The sequence below is a fragment of the Etheostoma cragini genome, chromosome 1 (assembly GCF_013103735.1).
Source record: "Etheostoma cragini isolate CJK2018 chromosome 1, CSU_Ecrag_1.0, whole genome shotgun sequence".
Classification (NCBI taxonomy): domain Eukaryota; kingdom Metazoa; phylum Chordata; class Actinopteri; order Perciformes; family Percidae; genus Etheostoma; species Etheostoma cragini.
Genome location: NC_048407.1, coordinates 3957192 through 3963636, shown reverse-complemented (window position 1 = coordinate 3963636; position 6445 = coordinate 3957192).

Below are 6445 nucleotides of genomic sequence, written 5' to 3'. Positions count from 1 at the left end.
CCCCCCCCCCCCCCCAGATCAATATCAAGAAAGTTTTTGCGTTAAGTAGCTCACTTCACAGATGCTTTAAACTTTTCTATAAAACCTTAATTTTCTGTATTTGTTTGGTAAAGTTTCAATCTTAATCTGTCATTCTGTCTCTCTACAGAAGGATACCACTACCACCGCTGCCAGGGGCATGGAAGACACACACACACACACAAACATACACACACACACACACACACAGAATGGACAACATACACAGGCCGCTGCTACACACATTCCCTGGCTGGGCTTGATAAATGGGCCTAGTTTAAATTATTTTGTGCAGATCTCATTTAGGCCCTTGAAGAAGAGATCCAGCCTGTTTATTCATTTCACATTTGCACCCGGGCTTCAATATCTCTGTCTATGCCTGCAAAGGATTTACCCTCCTCCCATCCAAGAAGGGGAAAAAAAAACCTGTAAAGAAAAGACAGAAAGAGACAGAGAGACATGGAGGGAGAGAGAAAAAAGCAATTTACACAATGTACATAAAATGATGCGCTCAGAGTTTGATAACCTGCATAAATTATAGAGTATAATTAAATATTATACCCCGTGAATCACCAAGGAGAGAGGATGGTGGGAGAACAGACTAGAGGATAAAAGCACGGAGTGGGGAGAGAAAGAGATAGAGAGGGGAAGAGAGAGAGAGCAAAAACAAAAGATGGGGAAGATGAGAGGAAGACGAGAGAGCATTGGTTCCAGCCTTGGATCTCATAATTGTTTTTATTGATTATTTCTTAAGGTGAAATAGTTTTAAGATGGATAAGAACAGAGAGTCAGGTGTGGGAAGGGCAGACACCAGGGCGATGGAATTTATATGAAAGAAACGTCTCTTTTTTTCTACTAAAAAGAATCAAGTCGGCTTTTTGGCATTGTCAGATTGCCTCAGTGGTGGCCCATATAAATTAAATGGAATATTAAAAATTTAAATTGTTCGGCAAAGGGTAGGCGTGGAGGCCGTTTCTGGTGAGCGCACAATTGACCCAAAAATATATTCAAATTAGCATAGCTAAACAGATTCTGCTCACTGGGGAGGTGGGGGTTACTAAGTGTGTGTGTGTGTGTGTGCTGAAGAACATGGACATATTTGTTCACTCTCTTGTTCTTCTTTGACCCCACAAGAGAGAGAGAGACAAAAAGATGAGAAGAAAGAAATATAAAAAGAGAGAGAATATATTCAGTATAGCAGCTGCCATTATGTGGAATAGAGCTGGGTGAAGACAGGCAGAGACCACTATTGGGACTATTGGAATAAAATACCATTGTAGCATCATTTACTTCATCCCACTCATAAGCTCAGAAACAATATATAATCTTGAATAACTAATGTAATCTTGATTGGCCTGAAGTCCAAACCACATGTTGTGATGGAGAGACGCATAATGAAAAAGTAGGCCAAAACACGACAGCCATGCTGTGAGGCCGCACTTAGGCACAGTGGCGCTTTGAGCTAAATGCATGCTCGTAATGACAATGCTAACACACTGATGTTCAGCAGGTCTAGCATTGCCAGACCTATCTCTACTGTGCTGTGGAGTAAGGTCTGGCTCCTCCACACATACATTCAGGAATAGGAGGAAAAAAAACAACGTGCTGGGTTGTTTTCATTTCTTGAAACCAATCCCAATCGTCTTGGGTGGGGCTAAGCTCCGGACTCAGGAAGTCTCAGGAAGCAACTTGTTTTTGGTGGAACATTCTCTCCCCGCAAAAGAAAATTCCACATGCAACATCAATGGAAGTTACCTGTTGACACAACACAGTAACGTGAGCTATTTCAATTAGCTGATACATGGTTGAACCTCATTAGCTCTTACCAGTGTATCGCCGTGTGTACTTCGTCCACAGCAATCCCACCAATCGGTCCCAGTTAGAGAGGAAATGCCCTAAACATAATCTTTTAAAATCTTTACAATCATTTCCCAAGAGAACCAAGCAGTCTTGCCTTGTTGGACCATCCAAATGTTCTTAAAAACTTGACATTTTTAGCTTGTATCTTACTAGCTCGAAGTCGTTGTTTCCCTTATGAACAGAGTTTGGGAAAGGCAACAGAGTGGATGGACAATATTTATTGTTAATGTCTTCTTTTATTATTCTTACTATTAGTAATTATTTACTAGTTTTGTAGGTCAGAAATTGGTTAATTTGGGCCTTGTATATATCCTCAATGTTACACTACCGGGATTGCTCCATTGCCGACGAAACTTCCGCTGGATTTGGATCCGTTGCCTTGGGTTTTCTTTGTGTTGGCGTTCAAATCTCTGGTGGATTTAGATAGCTGTCTGGATTCACCCTGCAGAGATCTGAGGACCAGTTAACCACAGTCCTCAGATCTCTGCAGGGTGAATCCAGACAGCCATCTGTCCAATCAGTTTCCTGTTGCACTACTAAATCTACTTTTGAATGTACTCATGTTTCACCAAAACAAGTTCCTTCCCGACTTGACGGCCTATTACTATGTAATGACGGAAAAAATAAGGAATTTTCATTGAAACGTAACCCTTGTGTAGTGTTCATACATACTGTATAGCCATTGATGTATGTATTGATGTAAAAATACTTAACAGATGTTTACTTTAGCTCAATTACCAATGATACATGATGTGTTTTTTTTGTGAGAAAACAAGGAAATTTACGGAGCCCCGGAGAAAAAAAAAAGATGTAATCATGTCGTGCTACTAGCTAGCTATGTTGGCCTTATTGTTTGTTGGATTTGCGAGATCTAGCCAAAGATGGTCAATATCTTGCAACAAAGTCAAGATCTCGCAATACAAAGTCAAGATCTCGCAAAATAATAAAAAATTTAAATTAACAAAAAAAAAGGAACTGGGGACTTTTTGTTAATGTGTTTTTTTTCTTCTTTTTTTTCTTGTTGTTCTTGTTTCCCCCCCTCCATGTCACCTCCGGGGCTCAGTTGAAATCCAATTATAAAAAGGTAAAGAAATATATGAATGGCATAATTTTTCTTTCAGCGAACATTGAAAACTGGTCCCACAGACACACAAAATTAAATGTCTCACAAATAATACTTGAGTAACAAAGTACTTCCCACCATTTTTCCCCTAGATGCGAGACAAACTCTCACACACACATAAAGGAAGCCCCTGTTCAGTGTGTAATTTCCTTGAATGACGGGTCCTTTAAAATCTACATTGACATGTAAGTTATGGCCGATGAAACAAGACCGGTGTACGCCGAGCAAACTCAAGTCTTTAGCTTTCAAGTAAAAACACACCATCTAACGACCACTCCATCTTTGTCTCCCTCCCTCTCTCGCCCATTGTTTATTCAAATTTTACAGATGGGGTACTTTTTCCAGTTCAGCACCTTCGCCAGTTTTGTGAGAGAACGGCATTATGCCTGTGTTATTATGCAATTCATCACCAATAATAGATTTGTTTACGGGGGCCCCCGTCTCTCGCCCGCTCTCAGCGTTGCATTTTGAAAATAATAATAATAATACATAGTGTATAATGACGGTAATGGTACGAAGGCTTTGATAATAGATGTGTTGGGAGGGATAAGGGAGCCCTGATCAGCCTGGGTCTCAGCTCAATTGTCTTCAAAGCACTGTTTAATGTAGAATAGGCATCCTGGGAGATTGTCTCGAAACCAAGAAAAAAGGTGGGTGTACGGATAAGAGAAATGAACGCACCGATGGGGGTGTGCGCACACGCAGCACACGCACAAGCGCGCACACACATGCGAGCAGACATACACTACATACTCAAATAAGCTCTCACACAACCACCCACTGGTGCGTCTCTCCTCGAAGGGCCCTCTGGTGTAAATGTGTTAAAACTCTCCCTTGGTCTTTGGCTTCTGCTGAATAAATCTGTGTTTTAGTCTTCACTTTAGCACTTAAACTCTGGGTATTTCCAGCATGTTTTCTCTCTGCCTCCTCCTGGGCTTTAACTGAGATCTCAAGCTGCTGACGGATATAGCAGCAACGGCTTTGTGAGCGTGCGCGGGTACATGTAGGTGAGAATGTTTTTGTTTGTTACTTTCCCCAGGAAAAAGTACACTTCAAGCACTCACTTCTTCACATTTAAGCAATAATATACCGTGACAGTCTAAAAGGATGTTTTTTTCAACTTAACTCACTGTCCCCTGATGTGAAAACACTACATCTCAGCACTAGCCTTTACATTTGAGCCTTTAGGGAAAAGGCCACAATGAAAATGTTCTGGGTGGGAACCATAATCTGACTGACACTAAATTCACGTAAGCAAAATCTGCTCAAAAGGGCTTTAAACCTACATTGATCAATATCATGGATATTTAACCAAGGTTGTTATACACTAGGTGGGAAAAAAAACATTGTTGTTAACTGAAATAAAACTAAATTTGTAATGTCTGTTTGCAGAACTAAAATTAAAGGTGCAACCAGCGTTGGAAGGGCCCTCGCACCTTAAAAAGAAACTGTGGAGTTCAATGATACCTCACACCAGACTCTACCTTAAATGGATCACCAGTAATGAAAGGGGGCGTGGTTTAATCATAGGGGGCGGGCTTAACTATTTAACCCAGTAAAATGGCTTTTTTATTATAACGTGAAAGTGTCTTATACTGACACGGTATCAAATCATAAAAGTTATCTCGAGACACTTTACAGATGGAGTAGATCTAGACCACACTCTATAATTTACAAGGACCCAACAATTCTAGTTATTCCCACAAGAGCAATTGTTAGTTGTATTTAAAAAAACTCCCTTTTAAGGAGATGAAACCATAACTTTGTCACATTTACTATAGCTCAACATAGTTTTTTTCCGTGTAAATGCACTAGTGCATGTAACTTTTAAAATGACGGGCACCACATTTTTTTTACCAGCACCATTTGGTGTATTTGTCAACTTTGTCATTTAGAGATGGAAAAATGACTTTACATTTGACATGTAATGTTAATGAAGCTAACTTCCCATTTAATGATAGATATTCTCATTCTTGTTAGTGTTACATCACTAATGTTCATGCCACTCCTGCTGCCCTTCTTATGATTGTTGATGCTAGCGTCCATTTCACAAGTGACGACATCATTGTCTTCTGACTGAGTTAAAAAAGGATTTTTTTTCCATCCTTTTTGTTCTGTGTGAGTGTATGACTGGTTACAAGTACATTGCAAATGTGCCTGAATCGAAAGATACTCCAGTAAATTTCAGAGGGAAATTTGTACTTTCTGAACTAATATTTCTAATTACTGTTTGTGTAGTAAAGTAATTCATCAGTCCAATCCTCTATCAACTTTCACATGACTCCTGACTTTGTTTCACATTGGTTTTTTTGCAAGGTGTAATGGACGGTGTGGGGGACTTCTTTAACACACATTGCTGGTAACCTTTGCCTTTTCTGATCCACTTGCTCCAGGAAAGAGATGTGCAAAAGCACTTTTAAATCAAATATGACCCCGTTTTCTAAGTTTCGACATGAAAAAATGTAAGTTTCTTTTAAATGGTTCCATACACTAAACCGGCTGTGATTATAAATCAACATAGGTGCCTCTGATCTTAGCTATTAGTCAAAATAGTTCACAATTTAAGGATTTTTAACTCAAAATGTTGAAATAATTTAACACTAATGAGATTGTTTTCACCATGAAGTCCCAAAAATAAGTGTAAAACTAGTGGTTTGAAGTCTGGTTGGAAGATATAACACAAAATTGTAATGACAATGATACTTTATGCTTTATAAACAGGCAAAATAATGGTGGGCCAGTCTTGACCCGGGACAACACAAGTGTTAAAAGAAGACATTGTACTGGCTTCCCTAATCTACTCTGGCAGGTCATATAATAAATATTTATATATATTACACAATGGAGGGGGTTGAGCAGAAAAGGCCTGATCACATATATGGTTTCCCCTACTGCAGACATAAGTAAGTATAGAGTTATCTTCCATAGTATATTATAATTATATAAGTCACAGGCATACACACACACATCCTTACTTTCAAATATAGGCGAAAATACATCATGCATACAGAGGATGGACAGAGGAGCAGAGCAATGTAGGACAGGTATGGCCCATTAAAACATGTGATAGGAAATCTCACACACACACACACATACACACACACACACACACACACACACACACACCCTCCATATGTCGCCAGGTGTGGCTGTCACCCTCCCCTGCCCTGTGCACCACTATAATCAATTTAACAGGATAGTTTCATCATCAAATATCCAAATGATGATTGCTTACTTTATCTAATCTCCTAATGCCAGTGCCCTCTAAATGCATGGAGGGTAATCATGTTTTTTCCCTGCTTGTTGCTATACTCATGTATGTGTGGGCTTCAAACCGCCTGGATGGGTACGGGTTGCCTGTTTTATTTTGGTAAAACACTGGGGAATGCTGAAGCACCGCAGAATGCCTCTTGTAATCAAATTTCTTGATGTGTGTGTGAGTGT